This window comes from Podarcis bocagei, assembly GCF_964188305.1.
Source record: "Podarcis bocagei genome assembly, chromosome: 7".
Taxonomy (NCBI): Eukaryota; Metazoa; Chordata; class Lepidosauria; order Squamata; family Lacertidae; genus Podarcis; species Podarcis bocagei.
In genome coordinates, this window is record NC_138132.1 from 60,105,989 (window position 1) to 60,118,269 (window position 12,281).

Sequence of the window (12,281 nt, forward strand, 5' to 3'; positions counted from 1 at the left end):
CTCCTTATCCCTTCACTAAATCTCCAAGCTCTCTAAAGCTTCACCTGTTGGATATTTTCTTCTTTTGCTATTAGAGACCCAAGAGCCCAGAATGGGGTGGGTGGGAATATATAAAACCCCCTCCTTTTTGATTAATTTGTTTATAGATTAGGCTGTGAGAGAAAGCATTATGCAGGAAGCTTGATCTTCCCCTTACAAAGCATTTTTTTGTTTATTTATATGCAACAAGCATCTTTAAAATGCATTAATCAGATATGATGTAGCAACTTCAAAGCAGGGTAGAAAAGCTATTTTGCACTCATCTAATTTTTTTTTTAAAAGGAGGGGGTTGGTTTGAAACATTTTGCCTTCCTTTTTATGCTTGGGCTTCTGCATGGCTTGTTCATGTACTGAATGCTATCGATTTCCAAGCCTCCCTCTGTGACACAAAGTGATAACTTTAAGAGAGAAAGCCACCCCGCTGAGTAAAAAATTTGGAGGGGGAAAGTGTGTTAGCACCACAAGTTTTGCAAATAAAGCAGCAATTAAATGACATCACACGCTTCCATCTTTATATTGCTGGGGAACTGCTGTTCCTTGATTGGTCCAATTAAGAGATCTGTGACATCCATGGGTCAAATCTCACACCGTGCCTCTGGTGCTCAAGAACTGGAGGGAGCATATACAGTAGTCCTGCACCAGCCCTATAACCTACCAGTCTGAACAGAGACCACTTACTTGCTGATTTATTTATTGCATTTCTATCCCACCTCCCCCCACCCCCAAGTTGTTCAAGGTGGGTATACATGTTCTTCTCCTACACTCCTGGTATGCCCCACAGAGGACCTTAAAGTCCATGAATAACCATAGTTTAGAGGTCCCGGGCCCTAAGGAAGTCAGACTATCCTCCACCAGGGCCAGGGCCTTTTCAGTGATGTCTCTGACCTGGTGGAATGCTCTGTCCCATGAGACTAGGGCCCTTCAGGATTTAACCTCCTTCCGTTGGGCCTGTAAGACAGAGCTATTCCACCTGGCCTTTAATTTGAATTCAGCCTGATCTTTTATTTCCCTTCCCCTTTTATGAAGATCACCCGCTCTGAGACCCCACAGCTAATTCTCCCCTGGTCTCCTCGCTGGCCCAAGTAGAACTAATTCAGCCAGCTAGTCCTGGTGACTATCTAATGCTTATTAGATGGATTTCACCCCAATTGATTTCTGAATTTTGAATTTTATTGTTATTCATGTTTTTAGACTGTATTTTATGCTGCTTTTACAATTAAGTGTTTTAAATTTGTTGTTAGCCACCCTGAGCCCAGTTTTCTGAACCGGGAAGGCTGGGGTATAAAACAACAACAACAACAACAACAACAACAACAATATAGTGGTGCCTCGCAAGACGAAAAGAATCTGTTCTGTGATTCTCTTCATCTAGCGGTTTTTTTCGTCTTGCGAAGCAAGCCCATTGAACATTGAAGGATTAGTGGATTAGCGCTATTAGCGCTATTAGCGGCTTTTAGCGGCTTTTAGCGGCTTATCTGCTGATCGGATCAGCTGATAAGCGGCTTAGCGGCTTAGAAAAAGGGGGGAGGGAAAAAAACCAGCAGGAACTTGCAAGACATTGTCATCTTGCGAAGCAAGCCCATAGGAAATTCGTTTTGCGAAGCACCTCCAAAACGGAAAACTCTTTCGTCTAGCGAGTTTTCCGTCTTGCGAGGCATTCGTCTTGCGGGGCACCACTGTAATTACTCCTCATTCAAGCCCCACAGCAACCCTGGGAAGTGACCCAGTGGGCTTCACAGCCAAGTGGGGATTCGAAGCCTGGTCTCCTAGGTCCTAGTTTGACATTCTAACCACTGGCTCCCAGGTTTTGAACTGTGGTCTGTTATGTGGTTACCTGCTGGAGAGCAGATGAAAAGGAGGAGAAGCTGTGGCTGCTGAGGCCCAGGCATGTGTGATGCACCAGCTCTGAGGGGCAGGCAGAGGGCAGGGCCACCCCGGGTGGAAAAAAAGGGGGGAGCGAAGTGAGGGACAAGGAGTTATTTATTGGTATGTAAACTCTACCAAAGGATAAAATGAAATTGGGATTAAGGGCTTTCTTTTTTTCTTTTTTCTTTATTCAAAATTATAACAAGACATATTATCCAAAAACATATCATCCTTGTCCCCCCCCCATTTTTCCTCTGTCCCCCCTCCCACACAACCCCCCCCCCACCCGACTTCCGTCAGTTCCAGTCTTTGGTTTCTCTAAGAATGCTGTTTTCTGCATGTTACAAAGTTGTATAGATCCTCAAACTATTTAGCTGATTATTATCAATAAAAAGTTTGTGCATGTTTATTCAAAACCTGCCAAGGAGTCCAGTTCGCTTTGTTGCATCTTCAGATACTTTGTAAAGAGTTCCCATTCATCCTTAAGGTCACAGTTATCCTTGTCCCGTAGCTTATATGTCAGTTTTACCAGTTCTGCATAGTCCATCAATTTTCCTTGCCATGATTCTTTAGTTGGGGTTTCTTCAGTCTTCCATCCTTGTGCTACCATTGTCGCATACATGAAGATGTTTCCAACTTTTTTGGCAGGTCTTTCCTACAACCCCCAACCAAAATGCCTTGTGTTTTTTAACAAATGTTAAATGGAACATTTTATTCAGTTCGTTGTATATCATTTCCCAAATTTTTTAAATTACCTGGGATTAAGGGTTTTCTCAGGGAGATGGAGCGGGTGTGTGCTGTCTCCCTTTGGTATAGCGGTGGTGGCATTTGCCCTTCTTCCGATAGGAAATGTTCTGTGGGGTGGGAAGAATGGACAAAATGGGGGGGGGGGGTTGAGGAGGGTCAGTTGGTGGGAGGAGTGAGAAATGTCCCTATTTTCATCTGAGGAATGTTGGAGGGTATGCAGCCAGTGTAGACAGTACTGAGCTAGATAAACCAATGGTTTTATTTGGTATAAAGCAGCACCCCATATGGGGCCCTACAGGGGCCCTGGCAGCTGCATGATTTTGCCATATGTTGGTGCCCGGCCTGGTCTTATTTATGCCTTCCTCAACCTAGTCTTAGTGCTGTTTTAGAAACCGAGGCAGCATTTGATCCAAGAAATCTTGGCTTAAATGCACCACAAAGGAAGAGACAGCAGAGGCAGTTAAGGTCTAATAGAAGGAAAATGTGAGCTTCTGCCTCTCTCACACATTTATAATTACGCCAGCAGCATGCTGTGCTGGTTCTTATTGGCCTTGTTGAATCTCGCTGGAGATCAAGGATTGCAAAATGCAGAGTCGGTGCTGTTTTCCTCTGACGAGGCAGTGGGTGTCTCATGTCACTGGAGTGGATTCAGAAGAAGCTCGTTAATGAACTTCCCGAGTCGCCCAATCCATGGTGCGCTGAACAAGGAAGCGGAATATTGATTCGGTAGTAAGTCGCAACTCTCAATTTGTAGGTGGCTTAACAGGAGCGATAATAGTGATATTTTCCAGGCCCGTGTTTCTGGAGAGATCACACCGTTATTTTGGCAGCAACTTAGAGGCCTTTAAAAACCTCATCCTTTCCCAGAGGACTTTGAAAGAAGATCAGTTTTGCATTGCTAACTGCATAAGACGAGCAGAAATTAATACTCTATTTACAGTGCTAAAAAAACACTGTGGCAATCCCAAGCCTGCCTAGAAATCATTGGATGGTGCTGAAGTTATTAGTCATCTATAGGCAACCTCTCCATTATTTACATGTCACCTGTCTCTCGTGTGCTAACGAATTCTTGATTGCTCAGTGCAACCTGAGCCTTGTTCCTTCCACGTAACACTTTATCTCCTCATTATTCTTTCTAGGTTATGGGAGGTGTTATGTACTGAAGTTCTCACCCCGGGCCAGCAGGGGGATACTGTAGATAGTTATGCAAATGAAGGATTGAAAGTGACGTTCAGTGATTGGATGGATACTGTAGATAGTTATGCAACTGAAGGATCGAAAGTGACGTTCAGTGATTGGATAGTTTTAGAAAGTTGCTACAGTAACGTTGTACTGGAGCTCTATATAAGCAGGCTGACCGAGCCTTTCAGTTCTGCTCTGTTCTGGCCTCTGAATAAAGAAGAGCTGTTTGAAGAATTGCTGTGTCGTCTGATATGTTCACCCACAACTTAACACTGGTGAGAAGGATGGGATATTATAGGATGTACATTACCTTGGTCTTTGACCAAAAAATTGGTAGTGACAAGGGGTGGGACTTGCCCACGGACTCCAGTGATGAATGGCTCTGACCCACGATTATTCCTGTCATCTTAAATTACCTGGATTGGACTAGGAATGGAGTCTGGATCTAGACTTTTTGGTGGAGGTAGAGGTGGAGGTCCAGGCCGACTCCCATAATTTGCTGGCCCAGGGTAAGCTGGTCCATAGTTTAGCTGGGTACCTCTATTCTATCCAAAGGACCCATTCTGCTGCAGTGCATATCCTGGTTGGAAAGGATGGCTGGGAGGTGGTCCTTGCAAGCCTGCCATTGGTGGTCCAAGGGGTGGCCCTGTCATAGCTGGCTGAGGTTTACCCTCATTGTGCTCACATCCCCCAAAAAGCAGAATGCCCATCAGCGATCTACATATAACATAAAAGATTGCAGCTCTGCTTGCTACTGTAACGCAGTAACAGATGGCTCCTAAGTGGATGGGTTGTAGACCTGTTTCCTTTTCCCTGCACCAACATTATTTGTGGCATTGTTTTGTTGTGTTAGCAGTTGTGTGGCAGGATTTACGAGCTGGGAGTTTATTTGCAGTGGGTTAATGTCACATAGTCAGTGACTATGCAAAGCCTTTGGAAGACATGCTTCTCTGGGTTGGCCCTAGCATTAGACAGAGGAAGGCGGCTGTGATCCATGGCAGAAGCTTGTGGTCTGTGGGTGGCAGGGGCCACCGGTGAAGATCAGAGGGGCTATAAGCACCCCACTGAAACAGCACAACAATTAAAACAACAGTTACAACAATTACAACAGCAGTTGCAGGTCAGGAGACCAGGGGAAAGCTTGTCTAAACAGGTGTGTCTTCAAGAGCTGGTGGAATGCCAATACTGATGGCATGTTTGAGTGTGTGGCGGGCATTCTATAAAACCAGTGAAAAATCCTGTCTGCCTGTTACCACAAGCCAATAATCAGGAGGTAATTTTCACATCCATTGCTCTGCCCACTTCTGCCTCTGAGCTCACCACTGGCATGTAGATCCCGGAAATTTGCCTAAGAGGCAATGTGGCATCTGGGATGAAAAATGGTTTGTTGCCCTTGTGTTAGGAGGAGGCTTGCCAACTTGCTGTAGAAATCAAGTTGGGCTCCCTGACTTTGAGAACATGCCGGTGAACTGTGGCCAAACCCTTTAGAAGAAGTCCAGCACAAGTCTGTCCTTATAAACCCTGACCAATAGGTCTGACACTGAAATCTCAGGTTTCAGGCAGCGTTGCACTAAAGGCTCCAATTCCGAATTATGTGGCAATGCCATTTTCATTTAAACAATTACTCACACCCAACAACACTTGATGTTTTATTAAGTCTAAATTGGATAGATATTTGGGAATAATAACTTAATAGGCTGCACTTAGTACGTCCCCTAGGATGGCGTTTAATGAAGTTCCAAACAGTTGCTAATTCCTTCATTCATAAATAAAACATTAACAGTTTTTTGGGGGGAGAGGAGGGAGTAGATGGGGGAGGGGAAATATGCAAAATAACTAAAACGAGGGAGATTTCAAAGAGCAGTAAATAATAGATTTTGCCTTTTGGGATTTTGGTATGTTAATGCATGTTATGGCTTTCTCTGACGAGCCACCGGTGGTCTGCTGAAGCCCGCTTGCACTGCAGCCCTCTGACATTTAAACTGCTCTGGGATTCGTTTCCACTTACGCCTCTGCTTTCCCCATTAAGTACTCTTCGCTTTCTGAGAGAGCTGATCTCACAGGAAAACAGATTTGTCAGGAAGCCACATTGACCTCTGGGGATTTTTTTATTTTAATGGGCTGAAACAATACACTCCAACTGTTTACCTGCAGTCATCGCTGTTTTCCATTATCTCTCGGTGTGGTATGACTCTACCCAGTGCTATTTTTTCTAGAAAAAGAGGTGCGGGAACTCACAATGAACACTTCCCTTGTTTACTTATAATGGCAATGGCACCCACCTGAGAGGTGCTGGAACCAAGTTCTGGCAAGTTCTGGCTGGGGGGGGGGGGGAAGCACTGATGTTGTTGCCCTGTTGTAAGCTTCAATGAGAGTGTGAAGATGCCTTTCAAAGCTGGAATTAGGGTGCATCCGTATACATTAGGATTGTTAAGGACTTCCAAGTTATCCCATGGGCTTTGTGAGTTCAAACCCCTAGATGGAGGTGTAATGCAAGCCGGAACTAAAGTGATTTAGAAATGATTGTATGGGGGAATCAGTTCTGAGTGACACTAGGAAGCAAAAAATCGTAGGGTTGAAAGGTCTCCAAGGGTTGTCTAGTCCAACCCCAAGTGAAATTAACCAGTTTCAGTTTTCTATATAGTTTGATAGCAGCATCAGCTAAGTTTGTTCCTTCTCCTCCACTCTCTATGTATCATCTTGTCATCTTTCAAATACTACAGGAGGCCTGCTCAGGCTCCCAGCCCAACTCTTACCTGTGAGTAAGCCAGGGTAAAAGTCAGAGGCATTTCCTGATACATTCATCCTTAACAGGGACCATATCAAGGTGTGAGTGAGACCACCAGACAGCTACACAATCTTCTGGTTTTGCAACAGCCCAAGAAACTCCGAAATGGTAAGTGTGTTTCTTCATAAGTGCAGCACACACTGCTTTTTTCAGGCATTTTTCTCTCTTTCTTTTATTTGATAAAACATTTAAGCAAACAAACTGATACAAAGAAGTCAAAGCATTCCAAAGATCACATCAAGAAAAATAAATATATACATATAGAATCTATGACAGCAGCAGACTTGCAAAGTTAACAGCAACCTTCTCTAAACCTCGGAGAAAGTCAGTGATAGAATCTCTAAATAAATAAAATGTGGAATATTGATATAACGTTCAGAATAATATGCCTCTCAAAAAACAAAAGTGAACAGAAGGTGGTCTAGGTCCTTCTGGTAAGGAATTTATGAAATTCATGTTAGATTGTTAGATTGTCTACAAGTGCAACCATCAAAACAATACCATACCAATTTTGCATAGTAAAAAAACGATCACTTCTCCATGAGAATTTAATCTCTATCTGGGATGCTACCAGAAAACAGACTATCTCTTAAACAAAATATCTTTATTTGCTCCTTGAAATAAAGATGGCACTGCCAAGCCTGGGCCTTTAATCACTGTAATATTCAGAGTTCTAGAAATTACATCCAATTCTCAGTTGTAATGTTTGAACCATCTTTCCATCCCATGGTTACCACAAAGCAGGCAGCCGCCAGTAGATGGTATGTATCTTCAGCAGGGGAAAAGCCCTCAAGAAGTCACCCTGGATGGGAGAGAAGGGGCACTCAACACGTAAAAGACTGTCCCTATTTTCATTTGTGAAATGTCCAATGGTATGTGTACCTACTAGCCAGAACAGCAGCCCCACAGTCAGGAGCCTTATTTGGTGGTCGCCCTGCAGTGGAGATTTGCCATCCTGAGGCCCACATTCCCTTCTGCTCAACGTTCCTGGGGCCACATGGCAGCAATGGGTAGGGCCAGAGTCTAAAATAGGTGGAGAAAATAATATTTACCTCTGAGCAGCAGGCTTACTTCTACACACACTTGCTTCCCCTTCTCTGCCCTCTGCCCTCCATCCAGGCAATCTCAGGGTTCAAGGTCACATTTCATCCAAGCAAAAACACTTAAGGTGCAAAGGAGGGCTTGTGAGGGGGTGTGACTTGGGAGGAGGGGATGTGACCAGGGGAAAGTTTGGAGGAGGGTCAGACAGACCCACCCCCTCCAAGGCCTGATGTTCCCTACCCTGCCTGTGCAGACAGGAGACTGCTTTTCCTAGCCTTCTGTTGTCAGCTCAGTCCCAATCTATTTTTACCATTAATTCATTACCATTACAACGGCATGGATTTTCTCTGCCTTTGTTTTGCGATTCCCCACGAGCCCAGTCTCCAACAATGTGCGAAGATCACAGAGATTTGGAAGGCGCTTCTTTGTCAGCAGAATGAAGAAGCAGATCCAGCTAATGCTGTGACCACCCATGGTTTCCATGGACTTCAGTCGGGCGATTGATGCCTGCCTGGCGCCTCCTGGGATATAGCCGACTTTTTAGATAGATTAGGGCTAAAAGGAGATGATAGACCCAAGAAGGAAGGACAAAACATTCCACAAGTTTGTCATTAATTGAGGTGATGGGTGATTTGTGGTGGCAGCCAACTAACTTGGAGTAGAGCGATTGAAATGAATGGGCTTAAGTTGGCCACGTCTATTAGATTCAATGGAGAAAGGACTGAGAGCCTGGAAAAGAGGCGATACCAGTAGGCATCTCCAGATATCTGAAGGGCTGTCAAGTGGATGGAACAAGTTTATTTCCTACTGCTCCAGAGGGGAAGGGCCTGAACCAATGGATTTGAATTCAAACAAAGGAAATTCCAACTAAAGCTTAGGAAGAACTTTCTGGTGGTAAGAGCTGTTCGAAAGTGGAATGGGTTACTGCAGAAGGTGGTGGACTCTCCTTTTTTTGAGGTTTTCAAACAGATGTTGGGGAGCCCATCTTCAGGGATTCTTTAGCTGTGGTCTAGAATACCCTTTGTCCCTTCCAGTTCCATAATTCTATGATTCCATGTTCTACTCAGGGTAGGACTAGTATGGTTTGAAATCCTGTGTTAGTTGATTTCAACAAAAACAACTCTGAAGATCAAGATCACTTCCCATCAATATCACTTCTTTGCAGTGTTCCATAAATATACATATGAGCATCAGCAGCGGAGGCTGGTTCATTGGGGCTAAGGGGGCACTCACTGCCCCACCAACTTCAGCCTGACCTCAGCCAGACCCCACTTGCCTGACTTCTGTCCTCTCCGCTACGCTTTTCAACATCTACATGCAGCCGCTGGGAGAGATCATCAGGGGGTTTGGGTTGGGTGTTCATCAGTATGCAGATGATACCCAGCTCTACCTCTCTTTCAAATCAGAACCAGTGAAGGCGGTGAAGGTCCTGTGTGAGTGTCTGGAGACACTTGGAGGATGGATGGCAGCGGCTAACAGATTGAGGTTGAATCCTGACAAGACAGAAGTACTGTTTTGGGGGGACAGGAGGCGGGCAGGTGTGGAGAACTCCCTGGTCCTGAATGGAGTTACTGTGCCCCTGAAGGACCAGGTGCGCAGCCTGGGAGTCATTTTGGACTCACAGCTGTCCATGGAGGTGCAGGTCAATTCTGTGCCCAGGGCAGCTGTTTATCAGCTCCATCTGGTACTCAAGCTGAGACCCTACCTGCCTGCGGACTGTCTCGCCAGTGTGGTGCATGCTCTGGTTATCTCTCGCTTGGACTACTGCAATGCGCTCTACGTGGAGCTACCTTTGAAGGTGACCTGGAAACTACAACTAATCCAGAATGCGGCAGCTAGACTGGTGACTGGGAGCGGCTGCCGAGACCACATAACACAGGTCTTGAAAGACCTACATTGGCTCCCAGTACGTTTCTGAGCACAATTCAAAGTGTTGGTGCTGACCTTTAGAGCCCTAAACAGCCTCGGTCCAGTATATCTGAAGGAGCGTCTCCACCCCTTTGTTTTACTTGGACACTGAGGTCCAGGGCCAAGGGCCTTCTGGCGGTTCCCTTACTGCGAGAAGCCAAGTTACAGGGAACCAGGCAGAGGGCCTTCCCGGTAGTGGCACCTGCCCTGTGGAATGCCCTCCCATCAGATGTCAAAGAGATAAACAACTATCTGACATTTAGAAGACATCTGAAGGCAGCCTGTTTAGGGAAGCTTTTAATGTTTGACACATTACTGTATTTTAATATTTTGTTGGAAGCTACCCAGAGTGGGCATAAACAAACAAACAAACAAGCAACAACAACAACAACAACAACTATTATTATTAGTAGTAGTAGTAGTAGTAGTAGTAGTAACCTGTCAGGGTGTAGCATTGCCTATCAGCTTCCTCTTCCTTTGTCTCAGTGTTGCCCTTGCAGGACTCAACAGGGAGGAAGATGGGGACAAAACTAAAATTTGTTTGCTCTGCTTCTCATTGGTCCTGGCACCACCTACTCTCTGCCTTGCACCCTACCAGTCCCAATAGGCATCAACCACCACAGTGAAGCCATAGCATTGATAATGAGTGGGGAAGATGACAATGAATGGGAGTAACTGAAAGCTGTGGAAAATAGTTCTGGAGCTAATTTTAGATCTTCTCTACACTGAACCAGAATTTGAATGTAAAGGAACACAGGGCATAGCAAAATGATGGGACAATAAATTAACAGGGCGAGGGAAATCTACTCATCACTAGCGACGGTGTTGAAAAACCCTGGAGCCAAATTTCCATTGTGTAATTCATGAATTATCTAGAAAAACGTGTGTTATCTCCCAGTCTGCTTATACCCATATAGAATGCAATGCGTTGACTGATACCTGAGAGTAGTAAACCAATCAATATCTACATACAATGGTTGATGGGAGCAAATTAGTTAATTTAAGTGACTGGTTGTAGTTCTCCAAACTTTGCAGCAGTACAATGGGGCTTTTTGAGGAGAGTTTGCCTGCTTTCTTTTATAACAAGAAATAGTTGCCAATTCTACTTTGCCTCATCAAATCATTTCTCCACCTTTTCATGATATAGCCAACTGCTGCATCTCTCAAGCATCTTTTATTATCCTTCCTGCTAATGCATTTTATTGCCTTGTATTTCTATGTGTGATGTATCTTTTCAACCTAATATTTTCCCTTCCTTTAAGGACTGTAATTATGCCAACAATTTGTATCTGCTAGAACTTTATAGTTTATTAAGTCCAACTCACCAACACCAGCATACTTAGCAAATGGGGAAGGGAACTCTAAAGCGGCCAGTGTTGACCCTCACTGAAGGATTTAGTGCTGCAAGTCAACCAGTTACCTTCCTTGTCTCACCTACTTCTAGACTATGCAAGCTTGCACTGCCCAGTTTTATTTGATTTCTGCCTCCCAGATGATTTTTGTGCTCAATGGCGAGTCTCCATAACTTAATCCTAGACGTGGCTCTGATTGCTGATTGTTCTGGGCATCCTGTTGATTGCTAAACATGGAGTCCTGACACAGCAAGGGGAATGCCAAGAGCAGCCTCAGATAATAGATACAGGGATATTTTGGGGAGGGAGAGAAGCTGATGAAGCAGGTGACCCACATTTCAAAGCTTCCTGCCATGCATAGATCACTCTCACTTGATTGACTTCTCTCTGCAGCCATGAGAGCTGGAAAAATGTTCATCCAAATATGAAAGTGCCAGTACTCTGTAGTGTATAATATGATCCCATCTGCTGCATCATGATGCCTGAGGGCTGCATGCTATCCTCTGGTATCTTATTTTCTTAACCAAACCTTTCTTTTTTCTTTTTTTCTATTTCCCATACAGGCATAGAGGAAGTGGAGACCTCTTCGTAGTGGTATGGTATTTCAATTGGCCAGCAGAGAAAGGAAATGGTTGTGGATGTGTCCGTGTGTGTGTATTCCCAAAGAAAACAGAGCAATAAAATGGAATCTGAGCATCTGAGCAAAGGATCGAGGCTCTCCAGTCAATCAAATTACGGTTCAATCAGTTCATTTTAATCACTTCTCTGGAGACAAGTAATCCCCCCTCTGTTGAAGAATATGCAGCAATTTTAGTGATGGAAAGTTTAATTGTTTCATTTTTGCCTTCCTAGCTGCAACATGCTAGACTTTTAATCATTGGGAACTGAAGTTATAATGAAGTAAAGCCCACTCTCCATAGTTTGCAACTAGCTGAAAATAATTGGGCTGAGACTCCCATCCAGACATTGTAATGCCTCTGGCATTTTCCCGAAAACTAGACTTAATTGCTTTGCTGATATTGTTAAGTGGTCCTGGGGGGCGGGATGAAGTAGTAAAGCTACCTACATATGGAGCCAATGGTACACAAAAAGTGTCTTCTAAGATCCTTAAAGCGAGCCCATGAGGGCTTAGGAAGGAGCAGACCGCCTGGCCTTTTGTGGCCTGCAGACCCAAGAGAGCTGAGAATTTGATAAAACAAAGAGAGAAAGTTTTAGAAACAACAAGTGTCAATTTTATTTAGGACCCCCAATGCCTGGTACTGAAAAAGGCAGGAAATGTTAACCTGATATGCTCCTTTATAGTATGCTTTAATTTTCTCTTTGTAATGTTTGGCCAGAGACTAGAAGGATGGAATGCT

General features: G+C 44.4%; 1 long non-coding RNA gene across 1 annotated transcript; it reads left to right on the top strand.

The window, feature by feature from the left end:
- The first annotated feature begins 1,882 nt into the window (after nt 1–1,882).
- On the top strand, nt 1,883–11,655 carry LOC308591471. Its single transcript, XR_014010187.1, has 3 exons — nt 1,883–2,025; nt 6,558–6,730; nt 11,487–11,655. It is a non-coding gene; the product is annotated as an uncharacterized lncRNA (long non-coding RNA).
- The last annotated feature ends 626 nt before the right edge of the window (nt 11,656–12,281 follow it).